This window comes from Notolepis coatsorum, assembly GCF_963971535.1.
Source record: "Notolepis coatsorum genome assembly, chromosome: 1".
NCBI lineage: Eukaryota > Metazoa > Chordata > Actinopteri > Aulopiformes > Paralepididae > Notolepis > Notolepis coatsorum.
The window spans coordinates 183,486,324-183,507,445 of NC_140165.1; the positions used below are offsets into that span (position 1 = coordinate 183,486,324).

General features: G+C 48.0%; 1 protein-coding gene across 1 annotated transcript in view; it reads left to right on the plus strand.

Annotated features, from left to right (window-relative positions):
* trarg1a (trafficking regulator of GLUT4 (SLC2A4) 1a) overlaps positions 1–21,122 on the plus strand; it is a gene marked incomplete at both ends in the record, with an annotated part of 217,493 nt that overhangs the window by 58,589 nt on the left and 137,782 nt on the right. The window lies entirely within an intron of this gene.

Consider the following 21,122-nt stretch of genomic DNA (forward strand, 5'->3'; position numbering starts at 1 on the left):
CCCTCGCTTGAGCACAGACTAAAGACAGTGCCTCTGTCATCTTTCTCTCCCATTACAGAAGCCGAGACCCTGACACTGGTAACGTCGAACCGTCCGACTACATGCCAGCTGGACCAGCTACCCTCCCCACTCCTCCAGACCATAGCACCGGACATCCTCCCATTCCTAACTGCAACCATCAACTCCTCACTCAACTCGGGGGTGGTCCCCACCTCCCTAAAACAAGCCAGAGTCACGCCCCTCATAAAAAAAAAAACCCAGAACCCCACCGTCATAGCCAACTATCGCCCTGTCTCTCTTCTCTCCTTCCTTTCTAAAACACTTGAACGTGCTGTATCCAACCAACTTACTGCTTATCTCTTACAGAATGACCTCCTAGACCCCAATCAGTCTGGCTTCCGGACTGGCCACTCCACAGAAACGGCCCTCATTGCGGTCACAGAGGCACTTCACTTAGCAAAAGCGAAAGGCCTCTGCTCTGTCCTGATTCTCCTAGATCTATCTGCAGCCTTCGACACAGTCAACCATCAGATCCTCCTCGCGGCCCTCGCAGGAATGGGAGTGGCTGGATCTGCGCTGACATGGCTGACATCATACCTCAATGACCGCTCCTACCAAGTGTCATGGAGAGGGACTCTGTCGGCCACCCGCCCCCTCCGGACGGGTGTCCCCCAGGGCTCGGTCCTAGGACCCCTTCTCTTCTCCCTCTACACTAAATCACTGGGTAACATTATCACGTCTCATGGCTTCTCATATCATTGTTATGCCGATGATACTCAACTCTTCCTCTCCTTCCCTCCCTCAGATATCCACGTCTCTGAGCGGATCTCGGCCTGTCTGTCCGACATCTCCGCCTGGATGACGACCAACCACCTCAAACTGAACCTAAGCAAAACAGAATTGCTCCACCTGCCGGCGAAATCCTCCCCCCTGACCGACCTCTCCATCACAGTCGAGAATGCAGCTGTGACCGCGTCGCCGACCGCCAAGAACCTTGGTGTTGTCCTCGACGACCAGTTGAACTTCTCTGCTCACATCGCAGCGACAACCAGAACCTGCAGATTCCTCCTGAGCAACGTCAGAAGGATACGCCCCTTCCTGACAAAAGAAGCCACCCAACTCCTCGTCCAATCAACAGTCATCTCCCGCCTCGACTACTGCAACGCACTGCTAGCTGGCCTCCCGGCCACTGCCACCAAGCCTCTTCAACTCATTCAAAATGCAGCGGCCCGCCTGATCTCAAACCTACCGAAGTCGGCCCATGTCACCCCACTTCTTAGGGACCTGCACTGGCTCCCCATTGCTGCACGTATCCGCTTCAAGGCCCTCGACCTAGCATACCGTGCGGCAAAGGGAACCGCTCCCGCCTACCTCCGGTCAATGGTCTCTAACTACACACCCTCAAGACCCCTACGCTCTGCATCTTCTGGCCGCCTCAGATCTACTCCTATCCAAGCTCCCGGAGGGTCATCAAAGAGAAGCCGCCTATTCTCAGTCCTTGCCCCACAATAATACATGGTGGAATGAACTACCCATCCCAGTTAGGACAGCCGAATCCTGTCCAATCTTTCGCCGTCGACTAAAGACTCACTTCTTCAACCATTATCTGAAATGATAAAAAAAAATAAAAATAAAAAATAAAATCTAACCCCGACTAACCTTAATGTCATGCACTTGTCCTAATAAACTAACCTACACTGTAACACGCAACACTTTGATGAACATTGTTACTCAGCTGATAGAGTTATACCCTTCTTGCTGTCTTGTCGCACAGAACTTGTAAGTCGCTTTGGATAAAAGCGTCAGCTAAATGACTAAATGTAAATGTAAATGTAAATGTAATTGCCTCTACGAATGGAATGTAACACATGTCATTCACAACAAGTTAGTTGTGAATGTATTCTGAGAACGTATTTAACACACCTGACGACCGGCGCTATTGATATGCAAATAGCGAGTACTTATCTGGAAGAACGCCTGCCAGTGACTCACTTCACTTCCTGTCTTGCCGTCCAGCGCAGTACGTTAACTTGTCTCCTCAGTAACGATTTGGTTTCTGTCTGTCTATATATCAATCTACATGTATTTTGAGAGAGTATAGTGTCGTATGTCCAGGCATTGTATGGTTGTAAAGTATCTATAGAGGAAATAAAAGGTGACATGTTTGAAACAGTAGCAGTGACTGACTGACCAGCTCTTTCATAGGGCTGCTCCATTATGGCAAAAATCATAATCATGATTTTGATTTATATTGAAATCACGATAAATAAACACGATTACTCATTGATTTGAGAACATCTTATAATGATGACTTGAATTTGTTTTACCTTTCTTCTCGGCCAAAGGCTGCCTTTCTGTCATCTTCTACAAGTTACCAAAGACGTTTCAAAATAACTGGAGATATGCTCTGTGGCTCTCTCCTCCCTCTCAGTCTCAACACGAGCTGAAACTAGTGTTTGGGGTTGGGGGGGGGGGACTTTTGTGAAGGAAGGGTGTGCTGCATTTACAACACAAGACAAAATGAGAGCAACATGGCATGCGGCACAATAATCATTTTATCTTGATTATCTTGTATTCGTGAGAAGCCAAAATCGTAAATGAAATCAAAACTCAATGAATTGCCCAGCCCTATCTCACACGTGACATCGCACACCTCAAGGAGTGTTTCAGTACCCGTTGCATTGTCTATAAACACAGAGTTTCCACGCTTCGCTTGGTGGCAGCCTCAGTTGCCAGTGCCGCAACATTTTCTGGGGTTGCAGCAGGGGCAAACATCTGATATCAACTTTGGGGGGGACAATTACATGAAATTTTCTCAAGAGCAATTCCTGGGACACACACAAAAAAAGCATTTCAGCTCTGCTGTCTGTGTACCATATCTTGCCTGCTCTGCCTAATGACATCATTATGAAACATTACCATTAGTATTTCACCTCTTTCTTATGAAAGTGTTTCAACTAGTCTAAGGGCGGGATCCACTAAGAATGGATTGCGTGGTGGGAATTGTGTGTGTGTGTGTGTGTGTGTGTGTGTGTGTGTGTGTGTGTGTGTGTGTGTGTGTGTGTGTGTGTGTGTGTGTGTGTGTGTGTGTGTGTGTGTGTGTGTGTGTGTGTGTGTGTGTGTGTGTGTGAGAGACGGAGAGAGAGAGAGAGAGAGAGAGAGAGAGAGAGAGAGAGAGAGAGAGAGAAAGGGAAAGGGGTTGTTTCATTCATAACAGTGGAAGCGATACAATTCTATTGGTCGCCTCGCTTAAAAAGTCTATACCAGGGTTAGAGATTAAAAAAAAATTTCAAGGGCTTTTTTTGCCCCCCTTAATTGATTTTTGGGGGCTTTTTTTTTTTTATTTCGGGGGCACTGAATTTTTATGATGAACGGTAGGGGTGGGACGGTTCACAAAATGGACAGTTTGGTTCGTATCACGATTTTGGGGTCACGGTTTTCAGTTCGATATACGTTCATTTTTATTAAAAAAAAATTTAACACTCAAATCTAAACATGCTTCTCATTTATTAAAAATAAAATAAAAGGTTTACAGTGTTTACAGCCTTAAATAATGTTTGGCACACAAAGACCGAACTGACTGAAAAATATAGGCTACATTTGTCAAAGTATTAACTTAGTGCAAACAAACAATATGCTCAGCCAGCACTAGACTTTCCTTTCTTTAATTAATATAAACACACAAAAACAATGTCAACCATGTTTAAATTCCCTGATTGTCAGTTCTTAATGGAACGATTCGTTTTCTGCTTGAAATTATTATGTTTCTGTCTACATTTATTTAGACTAACATTATTTAAATATTGAGTGCAACTGTGGTGGATTACGTAATTCGGTGAGTTGGAACTATCTATGGGTTGGCGCCGGGTCCCCACGGACATTTTAGCATGTGGCACCTTCAGCTCCGGTCACATTAGGAGGAGTTCATAACATCAACAAGCAGCACGAAATCGGCAATAGTCCCGGTTGGAGTTAGTAAAACACAGTTGTATGTTAGTAGGGATGGGTACCTTTCACATTTGAACCGATACCGGTACCGGTACCGGTACCTGTGAATCGATACCGGTACCCAACGGTACCTTTTTTCGGTACTTAAAAAATAAAATAAAAAAAAAGATAAAAAAAAAAAAAAAAATTAATTTTTATTTTTTTTACTTTTTTTTTATTTTTTTTTTAACTTTTTTCTTTTCATGTCAACGTTCACACGCACAATATATGCTTACCTAGGATTTGACTTGATTCAACAACAAAGCAGTCGGAGCAATGACAAGCCAAAAACTGTCGAAAAAAAAACTGTTTTTTTATTTTTATTTTATTTTTTTTTCGGTTTCTCACTTGATTCGATACTCGGTAGTACCGACGTGTTTCGGTTCGGTACCTCAAAAGTACCGAATTCGGTACCCATCCCTATATGTTAGCCTTCTTGGATGTTGAATAAACGCCTATCATTGTCTTTAAACACCCCGCCTCTCAGACTCCCATTTCCTCCTCTGCTACAGTAGCTAGTAGCTACGGTGACATTTCATTGACTGTACAGTATTAGCTTGCGGGCTGCGTCGGGCTACCATAGTTAAAACGTGCGTTGTGTTTACAAACTGCTAACGCTATGGCAAGATGTGTGTAGGCCTATGTAATGTTAATGGCTATGTTTTTAAAGTCGTAATGAAGATTGATTTATATTGTGCGTGCCATTTTTACACAAACTGACTAGCACCTGGCTGCAGTGCTGCTGCTGCTGCTGCCTGCAGCCAACGCTCACCGGCTCCGCCAAATGAATTTTTTTATTTGCGCGTCATCTGAACTGTACGATACACAGACGCTCCATTACCGGATAAATATATATATATAATTAGTAAACTGTCGGGGGCATTAAGTGCCCCCCTTAACTGATTTTCGAGGGCATTTTGTCCATTTTCAAGGGCATTATGCCCCAAGCCCCCGTTAATTTCGAACCCTGGTCTATACATTACGAAGTAAACGAAATACAATACGAAATTAACGGAATACTATACTATGTGAAAAATACTATGGTGAAAAATACGTTATGCTTAATTTGTATTTTCATGACACATTGCGTCCTGTGTTTTTGTCACTATCTTTCGTCATTGCATATGTTTGTAATATTCTATTCCAATTACATTTGTCACATAATTATACTATATTCTATTGTGCTATATTTTATTTAGTTGATATCCCATTTAATTGTATTCAATCTCTTTATTAAGTTGTAAATCCCTGGCCTATATTTGATTTCTATTGTGCTTAACTTAGTTCATATTTCATTTTATATTACACCACCTCTTTATTGTGATTATGACATAACCCTGCAGCACCCAAAGGAGTGAAGGAGAGGAGTTATTTTTTATTTAATAATAATAATAATAATAATAATAATAATAATAATAATAATAATAATAATAATAATAATAATAATAATAATAATAATAATAATAATAATAATAACTTCATAATAATAATAATGACGTTGCATTACTGCTGATCAGCACGCCTATCAGAAATAAATGTCTAATGTATGATAATCTCAGAACTAAGCATTTGAAATTACCTGGTTTAGTGCTTAGCCTTAGACTTGGAGCAAATCACGCCACGTTGCGAAGGCTATCTCGGCACGTGGCTTTATATTTCTCGAACTAATTATATACTGTCTATAACAGTGATCCCCAAACTACGGCCCGCGGGCCGGATCCGGCCCGCCTCCACATTTGGCCCGGCCCCCTAGAGCCCCGGATAATGCATTATCATTATTATTATCATCCAGGAGGGAAAAGACACTTTGGATAGTAGGGACTGCATCTCTGCCTGTCCTCGCCAGGAAACACTTTGCAACTGTGATCTCCTCTGGCAGTAGTTGGATATTGTAATGTGTGGCGAGGGGTTGCAGCAATTCCACTGAGAGAAACTGGTCTGAGGCTGGATAACATGCCTGTATGCCTCTCATAAGTTGTTCTCCAACTCATGAGAACCTGCTCTCAAGCTCTTGCAGCATTCTGTCGAGGACTGGATAGAACAGTCTCTGTCTCAACTGATCTCCTGGGCTGAGGTCTGAGCTTGTGCCACAAGATGACTCAACTACATACTCGTCCATCCTTTTCTGCTTCCTCCTTTGGCTGGTAGTATGTTCCTCAATCCCAAGGCCATTACATATGGCCTTTGTCCTGTCATACATGTCCACTGCCATCTAGGGATGCACGATATTGATTTTTTGACACCGATACCGATAACGTTATGCTCCTCAATCCGATACCGATAACCGATATTTATTGTATTATAATATTTTTTTAACTGTATATATATATATATTTATATATATATTTTTTATCAATTTTTTTTTTCTTTAGTATTTATAAGCTCCGACGTCATCGGTACTGCTATTGGTACTCGAGTTTTTTTTTGAGGAATTTAAACGTCGCAAACTAATCTTGTTGGCAGTTGTCTAGGTCGCTTTCACATATAGTTTTGGTGGACTCTGTGCGGTTCTGGGGGTGAAGTTGCAACATTGTTGCATTCTTCATTTGGTTCGCCTGCGTTCACACAGATATCTGTGAGGCGGACCGAGACCTTCTGAACAATGTCACGCGGTCGAAAAGGGCGCTTGTCTATTGGACAGTGGACATGTGTGTGTGGCTGTGATCCTGTGTGTGCGCGCACGCATGTGTGTGTGTCTGTGTGTGGACTGCGGAGCCCTCCAGATCAGCGGAGCCGAGTTTTGACATGGCATTGATCCATTGTTCTATTGAAGCACATTACCACCATCCTCTCGCTAAACAACTTGTAGACCACAGTGTTTTTATGAGTGCCCACAAGTAGCTGTTTTATTAATAATATAATAAGCCGCGCGCCTCGGTAATAATAATAAGCCGCGTTTTTTCTTCCTTCTTCCCAAGATGCACAGATATATAGATAGATAGATAGATAGATAGATAGATAGATAGATAGATAGATAGATAGATAGATAGATAGATAGATAGATAGATAGATAGATAGATAGATAGATAGATAGATAGATAGATAGATAGATAGAGAGATTAGATGCAGTGTGCTTGTTTTGCAGTGAGTGCTGCGAGCAGTGGTAATAATAATCACTTCCTATATTTGGTTCGCGTTTGGTTCGATGAAGCCGAACCGAGACCTACGTTTTCAGGCGGACTAGAGTTCGCCTGCTTGGTCCGCGGACCGAGTTCGACGCGCATTCACACAGACCCGAAAAACCGGACTATCGAATTCTGGTCCGAAAGTCCGGACCAAACAGCCCCTGTGTGAAAGCGACCATCTCTCCTGCCTCTGTCTGCGCGGGGATCTCTGTGCTCTCTGCCTGCTGTGCTCTCCTCTCTTCTCCTCCCACACACACACACACACACACTCACTCACTCACACACGCACACACAGACATGAACGAAATGTTCAAAAGTCTGGGTCTATTTTACTAAAGTCGATGCTGACAACGCTCGTTGCCACAAGTGCAACAAGACATTTGCCAGTAATGTATAAGCGCTGGTACTTGTCAATGTGGCTGGTGGGGAGATAACGTTAGCTCCGAGTAGAGTAATGGCTGACAATCCGGAGGTAAATAAAAGAACGAGAGCTTCTGATTGGTGGTAAGAAGAAGAGGTGTGTGCAAGCCGTGGGACGTAATTGGCAGATCGACTGTCTTGTCTCCGAATGTAACGTGACTACGTCACAGCCAAGAAAGGGAGCGCTGGATTTGTGAAAAACTCCCTGTTCCTAAACCACACGCTATCAGTTTTACCACAGTACTGGCAAAACGGGAGGAGGCTATAATAAAAACAAGCGCCCTTCATCCAAATCCACCCACACCGGATTTCTTTTAACCAAAAAATGTATTATGTTATCGGAGCTATCAATAACGTTATCGAGTTTATCGGGATGACGTCATAATTGCTGATATCGGCCCGATAATTATCGTGCATCCCTACTGCCATCTCTGAGGTGCGATAACCTTTGAGTGTGTCCTGCACTGTGCTTTTAAATAGTACAGAGCTAGAGCTAGGTGGTCTGTAGGTACTGTATATTTATTTCATAAATAGTGTTATTTATTTCATTAATAGTGTTATTATTTATTTCCTGACTTTTTTTTCTGTGAAGATCCCGGAAAGGGTTATTAATATTTGGTTATGTGTGGCTTTCTGGAAAACAATAAATGTTTACGTTTAGGCACCCCTGCGATCGTCACACTTTTTCTGTTACAAACTGACCCCGGCCCCCACCAGAGAAGGGAAAATGTTGTGAAGGATCAGATTAAACCGAATATATATATTTATTTATGGATATATATTTAATAGTATTTGTATATCGTTTGATATCCCTTGTATATTCCTTGTACATATACACTGAATATCCCTTTAGTCTACTAACAGCCCATAATAGTTTCATTCTCTCATTGGACAAGAACTTGGCGCCAGCAGCCAAGCCCCTTGGTTCAAGTTCAATCGTGCCGACGAACATGTCGTTACTAGCCCGGTTCCGCGTAGGAATACGTCTGGCGAAATACGAATGGTACAATTTGTTCACAGCGCATATATATATGGCGCAAGTAAAGTAGAACTTTCTTTTAGTCCCTTAGCCCTTAGTTCTTTACCCTCCAACCTAGTGGCAAGACGTTAAGCCTCACCCACGATACACGTGTGGTGCAGTATGGTCAACTCCCCTGAAATTTCGTTGTATACTGTGCAATGACAATTAAAAGTCTATTCTATTCTATTCTAACTTGGCCTCAGAATGGCATTGAGACATCGTGTGGATTAATAGTTGAATTGTCATAGTTTGGCACTATACCGTCGAGTGGGACGTATTTCTATTAAGTTAATAATAGTCTATTATGTATGGTGCATCGTTCGGTTAGAGTTATACAGTGAGTAGTACCCCCATCGTTTCCTCGCGTTTTCTAGAGTCTTAACCAGGCTGGGCAGACCACGTGTGGTGCTTTCATCCGAGGAGTTCTGGGCTAGGACGAGTGGACCTGCACATTGGATTACCTTACCCGGACGACGGCGAGCCCTACACGGCTTGGATTATCTACTTGCTTTGGGTGCTTTGATTTATGCCATGGATAACAGCCAACACTGGTGAGTGTTGGAACTACCCCCCGAGAGGAGTCCAGGTGAGACGGCGCTCTACCCCGAGTGAGGTCGCCTCACGTCTCTTCGTTGTGGACCGGCAGCTACCGTCTACAAGAGGGCCCAACTGTATTCATCTGTGGACCAAGGTTCTGTGGGCACCGTGTTCAGCACTCTGAATTCTCCCAAGAAATCGTTGGCCAGATGGGATATCGCCGGCGGCTCTCCTAACCCCCCCCCCCTACTGACTTACAACCAGCAGGACCCCCCTTTAGTATATCCAGCTATAATCATTAAGTACCATCGCTATAGTTCCCTAAAGAACCAGGTTGTATACTTGCTTCCTGCGTAACCAGAGATTGGACATTCAATGTTGATTTGCCTACGAATACTCATTTGCCTTACAAGTGCATTCAAATCATAAATGTCATTAAGTGAACGTTGTATATACCCTTTGCTATATATTAAATATTCGACTTATACATTTGTGTGGACTTGGTTTCATGGTGGGAAAGTGTTCATCATATCTATATTATGTACTGTGTGGCCAGTAGTTAAAGTACATAAAGCGGTAGTGGTTTAATGATACCATACTTATCAATACAGTCAGGGAATTGTACCCCTCAGTTACAATTGGTCCTTCGAGCCGGAGGGTAACTAGTGTAATATTAATATAGTGTTATTAATATTGAAATGGCCTATGATGAACACTCCACGAAACGGTCCTCCTAACGTAGAACGCCCGCGGCGCAGACGACAGACACCTCAGTACTTAGAGGATTACGCTGTCAGTCAACTACCTAGCCTTCGACAAACGGTAAACGCGGTAAAAGTAGAAAGTAAAATTATGTCTGACCTTAACGACCAGGTTACCCCGACCACAGAGGCCCTAGTGGGTTCTAATGTAACTGACCAAGCTCACGGTGGGGACCAGGAGGGAGCTGACATGCCTTTACCCCCCGCCAATACCGAAGAAGTAGTCCCCGACCAGCCCCGGGAGGAAGACAACCCTACAGAGAGAGAACTCTGCACGGAACAAGATGAGGAGAGCGCTGAGGAGATAGAGCTCCAGGACTCCCCAACGAGTACAGCCAGGAGCGGCTCACCTCTGCAACCGTCTTCCCCCAGCGAAGCGGAGAGGATGCTATCACAGGCGTTCCTCGTCAGCCTGACAGCCTCTACCGAACGCGATCGACTCCAGGGTGAACGCGATCGACTTCAGGGTGAACGCGATCGACTCCAGACACAGCAACGGAGCGAAGAAGAGCGCATACGCCTGGAGATGAGACGCCTTCAGACGGAAGAGAATATGGCAAGAGACCGAGCAGACACCCAGCGTGCCGCTGCCGGTGCCCAAAGAGAAACAGAGCGCGACCTCGCTCTCATCCAGCGCGAAACCGAGCGCGACAGACTACAGGGCGAGCGCGTCAGACTACAAGCCGAGCGCGACAAGTTACAAGCGCAGCTAATGGAGCAGCTGATCACCAAGGCAACACCCTCTCCCTCCGCCAGGGGTTCAAGGAACTCGTCGAGACAACAGTCAAGGGCAGCATCCCCTAACCGAGCAAGCGACCCTGAACTTGACCAACAGACCAAGCCTATACCCCCCGCAGACCCCCTTCCCCGACCGGTCCAAGCGAGACCCAGCTACAAGGAAGGAGCGGCATACACTGCGGAGAAGCTAAATAAACGACTACAGGATCTAGAGGACCTGATAGAAGAAGAAGAGGGAGAGGAGGAGAACCAAGCCCGACGACAGCACAGTACTCCACCGGACCAGGAGGTCCAGTACAGCCCAGGCTATACCCCCGCGGCGCTGCGCTACAGACCCCCGACTCTATTCACGGGTGAGCATGACGCACGACCAGCCCCGAGGAATAGCACCTGGACCAGCGGGCCATGGTACCCTGCCGGTACCAGCCCACAGAGAGGCGCAAGAGGAGACTCGCCTAGGAGGCCTCTCCCCCAACGCTCGCCGATGTATCAGCCATCCACGGCGTCATACATTGGCACACCGACGTTTCCAGACTTCACCTATGAGAATCGAGCACAGTACACGGAGCTCCGGATGTGCTTAGAGACAATGATGGTGGATGTCGCTGATGAACGCCACAAGTATGCAATATTACTGAAGCACCTGAAAGTACCCCGAGCGCACAATATAGCGCTAGCCTATGCCACCTCTACGACCCCATACACCGCGGCTCTAGCAGCGCTGGACCAGAGATATGGACGTATATGGGATTACGTAATCCAAGAGATAAGGCATATTGACCGCCTACCCCCAGCAACAGACAATCGCTCATTAGACGACCTGTCTATAAAAGTGCAGTCCCTGGTAGCAACGAGAAAAGGGTATGCACGAGCTATACGCCAACTCTAACGTCGAGAGGATTTGAGAGAAGCTGCCACCCGCCAGACAAGAGCGCTTCAGGCGGCAGAGAGACCACCGTGATCCTAACGGTCCGGAACCATCCCTCCTCGATCAAGCCGACTTCCTGGCGAGAGAAGTCAGCAGCCTACGACTGGATACGTTCGTGCGGAGCACACCAAGCTCCAGAGAGGGACCCAGGAGAATAAACGATGGAAGAAGATCGGTGACTGTCATGCACCAATCAGAATCAGTACCGAGCAGTAAGAACCACAGTACCCCCTCGAGAAAAGAGAAGTGGAAGATGGTGTGCCCGTACTGCGAGAAGGAACACTGGCTGTCACAATGTGACCTGTTCACAAAGATGAATGCAGAAGAAGTGAGTCAATGGATAAAGTCCAACAGGCGCTGTTACCGATGTGCGCGCAGTCACATGGCAGCCGAGTGCCGCCTAAAGAAGAGGTGCAGTCGGTGTGACGGAGCCCACCTAGATGTCCTACACGACAGTAACAGAAGAAAGCCTGCACCTGCACCATCGAGCAGCACAAAGGCAAGTGTCATGTACATTGACCCCGCCAGCAGCAGCGGCGCCCAAGTGCTCTTAAAGGTAGTCCGTGTAACATTGAGCTACCAAGATAAAGTCATGGACACTTACGCCGTCCTTGATGACGGGTCAGAGAAGACCCTTCTGCTCGCGTCCGCTGCGGCCCAGCTGGGACTGCGGGGGAGCGAGAACCAAATGACGATTCGGACAATAAGAAGAGATTTAAAGACGATAAAAGGCGAGAATGTCTCCTTCACTATCGCAGCAAGCGGGCAGCCAGAGCGACGGTATAGGATTACAAATGCTTTCACCAGCCAAGAAATAGGACTATCACAGTACACCTACCCCATCGCCAAACTGATGGATAAATATGTGCACCTGCGTCAACTACCTATCCCGCTCATAGACGGCGCCACCCCGACCCTGCTGATAGGCTCCGACCATGCAGACCTCATAGTCCCGATAGACCGGGTCCATACAGGACCCAGAGGCTGTCCTGCAGCAGTCGAGACCCGCCTAGGATGGACACTACAAGGCCCCCTCGCTAAATCTCTCAACCGAACAGCAGCCACTAGCTGCCTCCACTCCAGAGTGACAGAAGAAGACACCACTCTCCTGCAGCATGTCGAGAGGCTATGGACACTAGAGACAATGCCCTTTAAGAACGAAAAGAAAGACATTCGTTCTAAAGAAGACATTTACGCCATAAACCTCCTCGAGCAAGGGACAAAGAGAGTCACAGTTGGCGGAGTGATGAGATACGCAACTCCACTCCTGAGGCGAGAGGGAATGCCCACCTTTCACGCAAAGAAAGACGCTACAGAGCGGTATCTATTGAACACAGAGCGGCACCTAGCCAAAGACCCCGCTCAAGAGAGTGTGTACCGCGCTGAGATTGAGAAGCTAATCACAGCGGGACACGTGACAAAGATTGACATTAAAGAGGCCGATCAGACGACCGAATCATGGTACGTGCCGCACCACAAGGTCCACCACAACGGCAAGGATCGCATTGTGTTTAACTGCAGCTACCAGATCGGATCCCAAAATCTGAATAAAGAGCTCTTGCCCGGCCCCACACTCGGCCCCTCTCTACTAGGCGTGCTACTACGCTTCCGCCAGGACAAGGTGGCTATCAGCGGGGATATCAAAGGGATGTTCCTGCAGGTGAGACTAGTGGAGGAGGACAAGCCCCTGCTGCGGTTCCTATGGAGAGAGAGGATCGGAGATGAGCACCCCGCCATCTATCAATGGGAAGTCCTCCCTTTCGGAACTACATGCAGCCCGTGCTGTGCTACATTTGCACTACGGAAACACGTCGCAGAGGACCCAGCAGCAGATGAGGAGGTCCGACACAGTGTGAAGAACAGTTTCTACGTAGACAACTGTCTACAAAGCGTCTCGACTCAAGAAGAAGCCGAGGCTCTCCTACTCAAGCTACGCGCCTCTCTGATCAAAGGCGGCTTTGATCTCAGGCAGTGGGCCAGCAGCGACCCGCACGTATTGCGCAGCCTCTCCCCCGCGGACAAGGCTGCCAGCAGCGAGACCTGGATGGCGACAATCCCAGGAGAAGCCCAAGAAATGACACTAGGACTAGTCTGGCGCTTCAAAACAGACTCGCTCCACTATAGACACAAACCCCTGACCACGGAGCAGGGAAGGTCGACGGCGATACCGACCACCAGACGGAGTGTGTACAGAACACTCGCCAGACAATATGACCCGTTGGGATGTATTCTACCTTACACCACCAGGGCAAAGATGATTGTACGAGCACTATGGGACAAGGACCAGGGCTGGGACGACCCAATACCCGCACCCCTTGCCTCCACATGGAGAGAGTGGGAGACGGAACTCCGCTCACTCCCAGGCGTCAATATACGCCGCAGCTACTTCCCACCCACAGTGAGGCCAGAGACATGCAAGATGGATCTACACGTCTTCAGCGACGCCTCCGAAGTAGCCTATGGATCAGTGGCCTACTTGCGTGCCCAAGAGAAGGGAGGAGAGATACACACCGCTTTCATCCTGGCTCGCTCAAGAATAGCCCCACGAAAGCAACAATCTATCCCGCGTCTAGAGCTCTGCGCAGCCCTAGCAGGAGCGCATCTAGCCACGTTAATCCAACGTGAACTCACCATTCCGGTGCACAGAACAATCTTGTGGTCAGATTCCACGACAGTACTCACATGGATCAAGTCTGATTCATGCAGATACAAAGTCTTCGTGGGAGTCAGAGTCACCGAGATTCAAGAGTTAACAGAAACAGCGAGCTGGCGGTATGTGGACACCAAACACAACCCAGCTGACGTCATCACCCGGGGAATGTCCCTAGATGACCTCACCCGTCACAACATCTACAGTGACGGACCAGAGTTCCTCAAGCTCCCGGAAGGAGAGTGGCCTACGCCCACCCCACAGGAGGCGAGTAAAGAGGAGGCTGAGAACAAGAAACCTATGTTCTGTGGACTGAGCACAGTCGCCTCCACAGACCCCAACATAGATGATTGCCTCACCCTACAGAGTGCGCAACTAAAGACATTTCTGTGGCACCACCCAGAGATTCAGCCCACTGCCGACATTTCAGCAGCTGACTACGAAGAAGCAGAACTTCTTCTACTACAACGAGCCCAGAGAGACTCGTTCCCCGACGAGCTAGACTGTCTACAGGGAGGAAAGCCCGTCCCATCAGACAGCAGATTGCTCCACCTGGCACCCGAGAGCGACGCCCATAATCTCATCAGAGTGGGTGGTCGTCTGCGGAGGGCCCCCAATCTACCGGATGACGTTAAGTACCCGATAGTCTTGAACAGCCGACACAAGGTCACAGAGCTGATCATAAAGAAATACGACGAGGATGTACACCACGCAGGAGCAGAGAGAGTCTTCGCGGAGATCAGACGTCGCTATTGGATACTTCAAGGAAGAGAAGCAGTGCGACGCTTCCAGCGAACCTGTCTAGACTGCCGAAAGTGGCGCGCGCAGCCCAGCATACCCCGGATGGCTGACCTACCTCCCTGTCGCCTCCGACTCGGCGACAAGCCATTCCACTCCACAGGCATGGACTGTTTTGGCCCGTTGTATATAAAGAAAGGAAGAAGAACCGAGAAGCGGTGGGGTATTGTATTCAAATGCATGACCACCAGAGCGATACATATCGAACTCCTTCCAACCATGAGCACAGACTCATTCCTTATGGCCTTCCGAAGATTCACATCACGGAAAGGAAAACCGTCTACATTGTTGTCTGATCACGGGACAAACTTCAAAGGCGGAGAAAGAGAGCTGAGAGAGAGCTTCCAAGCTATGGGCCCAGAACTTAAGACCCACCTCGCTCCATCCCAGATTGACTTCCAGTTTAATCCCCTGAACGCACCCCACTTCGGTGGAACCTGGGAACGAGAGGAACGTTCTATAAAGACAGCCCTGTACGCCGTGCTTGGGGCCCAGACTGTAGCGGAAGAAGTCCTAATGACAGTCCTCACGGAGATCGAGGGAGTATTGAACTCCAAGCCCCTCGGCTATGTCTCCAGTGATATAGCAGATGTCGACCCAGTCACCCCCAACACACTCTTGATGGTGCGGCTGGACCCCGCGCTACCCCAGACAATGTACAGGCCTGAAGAAGCGAACGGCCGAAGAATGTGGAGGTACAGTCAAGTACTAGCTGACAAGTTTTGGAACAGCTTTCTACTCCACTACCTACCGTCTCTACAGACCCGCCAGAAGTGGGTAAAAGAGAGAGACAATTTGACAGAAGGAACAGTCGTCATGATTATCGACCAGTCACTACCCAGAGCTATGTGGCCGGCTGGCCGCGTAAGCAAAGTGATCACCGGTGCCGATGGAAAGGTCCGAGCAGCTGAAGTGCTCGTCCAAGGGCGAACTTACACACGACCCGTGGCGAGGCTGATAGAACTGCCTAGACTCCCAGACACTATCGATGACGACCATGACCCCATGACTTTGTGAGTTGACTGACCCTTACAGCGGACCTTGAGTGGTAGACAGTGCGGTTAATCTGTCTCTGCTTAGCTAATTAGGTGGGACTAATTAGGGGGCGGCTGTTGTGAAGGATCAGATTAAACCGAATATATATATTTATTTATGGATATATATTTAATAGTATTTGTATATCGTTTGATATCCCTTGTATATTCCTTGTACATATACACTGAATATCCCTTTAGTCTACTAACAGCCCATAATAGTTTCATTCTCTCATTGGACAAGAACTTGGCGCCAGCAGCCAAGCCCCTTGGTTCAAGTTCAATCGTGCCGACGAACATGTCGTTACTAGCCCGGTTCCGCGTAGGAATACGTCTGGCGAAATACGAATGGTACTATTTGTTCACAGCGCATATATATATGGCGCAAGTAAAGTAGAACTTTCTTTTAGTCCCTTAGCCCTTAGTTCTTTACCCTCCAACCTAGTGGCAAGACGTTAAGCCTCACCCACGATACGCGTGTGGTGCAGTATGGTCAACTTGGCCTCAGAATGGCATTGAGACATCGTGTGGATTAATAGTTGAATTGTCATAGTTTGGCACTATACCGTCGAGTGGGACGTATTTCTATTAAGTTAATAATAGTCTATTATGTATGGTGCATCGTTCGGTTAGAGTTATACAGTGAGTAGTACCCCCATCGTTTCCTCGCGTTATCTAGAGTCTTAACCAGGCTGGGCAGACCACGTGTGGTGCTTTCATCCGAGGAGTTCTGGGCTAGGACGAGTGGACCTGCACATTGGATTACCTTACCCGGACGACGGCGAGCCCTACACGGCTTGGATTATCTACTTGCTTTGGGTGCTTTGATTTATGCCATGGATAACAGCCAACACTGGTGAGTGTTGGAACTACCCCCCGAGAGGAGTCCAGGTGAGACGGCGCTCTACCCCGAGTGAGGTCGCCTCACGTCTCTTCGTTGTGGACCGGCAGCTACCGTCTACAAGAGGGCCCAACTGTATTCATCTGTGGACCAAGGTTCTGTGGGCACCGTGTTCAGCACTCTGAATTCTCCCAAGAAATCGTTGGCCAGATGGGATATCGCCGGCGGCTCTCCTAACCCCCCCCCCCTACTGACTTACAACCAGCAGGACCCCCCTTTAGTATATCCAGCTATAATCATTAAGTACCATCGCTATAGTTCCCTAAAGAACCAGGTTGTATACTTGCTTCCTGCGTAACCAGAGATTGGACATTCAATGTTGATTTGCCTACGAATACTCATTTGCCTTACAAGTGCATTCAAATCATAAATGTCATTAAGTGAACGTTGTATATACCCTTTGCTATATATTAAATATTCGACTTATACATTTGTGTGGACTTGGTTTCATGGTGGGAAAGTGTTCATCATATCTATATTGTAACTGAGGGGTACAATTCCCTGAATGTATTGTTAGATATGATACTTACTACCACTACCTTTGTACTTAATATTCGGCCACCCAGTACTCGGCATAAATATATTATGATGAACACTGTCACGTAGATGAAACGGATCCAACACAAATGTACGAAGTCGAAGTATGTATTTATTCCTACACAGCAATGGTGTGTAGAGCAAGCACTTAATCACTTAATTACATTTATGAATTGAAATAGTATGCACTTTTATGGCAAAGAGTATTCGTCGGTATATCAATAGAGAATGTCCAATCTCTGATGGCGCAGGTGGTAAATATACGACCTGGAATAGTTAAGGAATAACAGCAATGATACTTTAATGATTATAAGACTGGATACACTAGGGGGGTTAATCTGGTCGCTTGTAAGACAACTGGAGAAGGGGGGGGGGGGTAGAGTCTGGCTGTATCCGTCTGGCCGAGGGTATCCTGGGAGAACCCACGGTTGTGCGGCTCGGTGCCTCAGCGATCCTCGATCCACAGGTGAAAGCAGTTGGACTCTCTGTGGGCCGGCTTCCTTCGGTCCACGATGGAGAGACGTGAAGCGACCTCGTCGTGTAGAGCGTCTCCTCACCTGTCGTCCTCTCCGGGGGGGGGTTTCCAACACACGGCAGTGTTGGTCTTTATCCATAGAATAATCACTGTATACAAAGCATAATCCGTGCCTGGGAAGGCGGGCTGTCGTCGGTAGAATAATCCGGTATGCAGGTCCACTCGCTCGTCGGCTCTGGGGCTCCTCGGGTGCAGCCTCACATGGGGTCGGCCACCCTGGATAAGCAGCCAGTTCTCTGCCCGAAACGATGGGGTACTGACTACGATAGTATTCTCACCGCACGAAGCACTACATATGAATAGACTATTATTAGCTTAATAGACTACGTCCAACTCGACGATATAGTGCCAAATATGACTATTCAAATATTAATATACACGCTGTCTCAATACCGATGGTAGGCCGAACTTGGCCTTACTCCCACACGTGGCGTCGCGGGGAGGCTTTACGTCTGTCACTCTATTGGAGGGTAAGAAACTGGACTAAAAAAAGGAAGTCCTACTTTAGTAGCGCAGTATATATACGCACTATGAACAAATAGTACCGTTAGTGGTGCGGTAGCCAGATTCCTACGCGGAACTAGGACTTGTTCGTACATGTTGAGCGGTACGTTTGAACTGGGTCTGGGGGGTATGGCAGCCTGGCACCAAGGTCTCGACCAATAGTAGAATGGAGACTATTATGGGATGTTCAGTAGGCTAGAATGGATATTCAATGCATATTGTACAAGGAATATACAAGGGATATCAGGGAATATTAGAGAATATACAAATACAATTAAATATATATATACAAATAAATATATATATTCGGTTTAATCTGGCCCTTCACAACAGCCACCCCCTGATTGGTCCCAGACCTAATCAGTTAAGCAGAGACAGATTAATCGCGTTGTCTATTTACACATAAGGGTTTGCTGTAGGGGTCAGTCAACTTCACAAAGTCATAGGGTTATAGGGTCATGGTCATCATCGATTGTGTCTGGGAGTCGGGGCAGTTCTATGAGCCTCGCCACGGGACGGGTGTAAGTGCGACCCTGGACAAGCACTTCAGCTGCTCGGACCTTGCCGTCGGCACCGGTGATCACTTTGCTTACGCGGCCGGCCGGCCACATAGCTCTGGGCAGTGATTGATCAATAATCATGACGACTGTTCCTTCCGTCAAATTGTCTCTCTCCTTTCCCCACTTCTGGCGGGTCTGTAGAGACGGTAGGTAGTGCAGTAGGAAACTGCTCCAAAACTTGTCGGCTAATACTTGGCTGTACCTCCACATTCGTCGGCCGTTCGCTTCTTCAGGCCGGTACATTGTCTGGGGTAACGCGGGATCTAGCCGCCCCATCAGGAGTGTGTTGGGGGTAACTGGGTCGATATCCGCCACATCGCTGGAGACGTAGCCGAGGGGCTTAGAGTTCAATACTCCCTCAATCTCCGTGAGGACTGTCATTAGGACTTCTTCCGCCACAGTCTGGGCCCCAAGTACTGCGTACAGGGCTGTCTTTATGGAACGCACTTCCCGTTCCCAAGTACCACCGAAGTGGGGTGCGTTTGGGGGGTTGAATTGGAAGTCAATCTGTGCTGGAGCGAGGTGGGTCTTAAGTTCTGGGCCCATAGCTTGGAAGCTCTCTCTCAGCTCTCTTTCGCCGCCTTTGAAGTTTGTCCCATGATCGGACAATAGTGTAGACGGTCTTCCTTTCCGTGATGTGAATCTACGGAAGGCCATAAGGAATGAGTCTGTGCTCATGGTCGGGAGAAGCTCGATGTGTATCGCTCTGGTGGTCATGCATTTGAATACAATACCCCACCGCTTCTCGGTTCCTCTTCCTTTCTTTATGTGCAGCGGGCCAAAGCAGTCCATACCCGTTGAGTGGAATGGCTTGTCACCGATTCGGAGGCGACATGGAGGAAGGTCAGCCATCCTTGGTATGCTGGGCTGCGCACGCCACTTGCGGCAGTCTAGACATGTTCGCTGGAAGCGTCGTACCGCCTCTCTTCCTTGTAGGATCCAGTAACGACGTCTGATCTCCGCGAAGACTCTTTCTGCTCCTGCGTGATGTACATCCTCATCGTATTTCTTTATAATCAGCTCTGTGACCTTGTGTCGGCTGTTCAATACGATCGGGTATTTAATGTCATCCGGTAGATTGGGGGCTCTGCGTAGGCGATCACCCACTCTGATGAGGGTATGAGCGTCGCTCTCGGGGGCCAGATGAATTAATCTGCTGTCGGATGGGACGGGCTTTCCTCCCTGTAGACAGGCCAATTCATCGGGGAACGAGTCTCTCTGGGCTCGCTGCAGTAGAAGCAATTCTGCTTCCTCGTAGTTAGCTGCTGACATTTCAGCGGGGGACTTACACTCCGGGTGGTGCCGCAGGAATGTCCTTTGTTGTGCACTCTCTATGGTAGTGCAATCATCTATGTTGGGGTCTGCGGAGATAACAGTGCTCAATCCACAGAACACAGGCTTCTTATTCTCAGCCTCCTCCTGACTGGCTTCCCTCGGGATAGGCGTGGGCCACTCTCCTTCCGGGAGCTTTAGGAATGCTGGGCCGTCACTGTAGACATTGCGACGGGTGAGGTCATCTAGGGGCATTCCCCGGGTGATGACGTCAGCTGGGTTCTGTTTTGTATCAACGTAGCGCCACTCTGTTTCTCCGGTTAACTCTTCGGTTAAGTCTTGAATCTCGGTGACTCTGACTCCCACGAAGACTTTGTACTTGCATGAGTCCGATTTGATCCAGGCGAGTACTGTCGTGGAATCTGACCACAGGATTGTTCTAGACACCGGTATGGTGAGCTCACGTTGGATGAGCGTGGCTAGGTGCGCTCCGGCTAGGGCTGCGCAGAGCTCTAGACGTGGGATAGATTGTTGCTTGCGTGGGGCTATTCTCGAGCGGGCGAGAACAAATGCTGTGTAGATCTCTCCCCCCTCTTCTTGGGCCCGCAAGTAGGCTACTGATCCGTATGCGACCTCTGAGGCGTCACTGAAGACGTGTAAGTCCATTTTACATGTCTCTGGCCTCACCGTGGGTGGGAAGTAGCTTCGGCGCATATTAACGCCTGGGAGTGAGTGGAGCTCCATCTCCCACTCTCTCCAGGTGGATGCAAGGTGTGCGGGAATGGGGTCGTCCCAGCCCTGGTCCTTGTCCCAC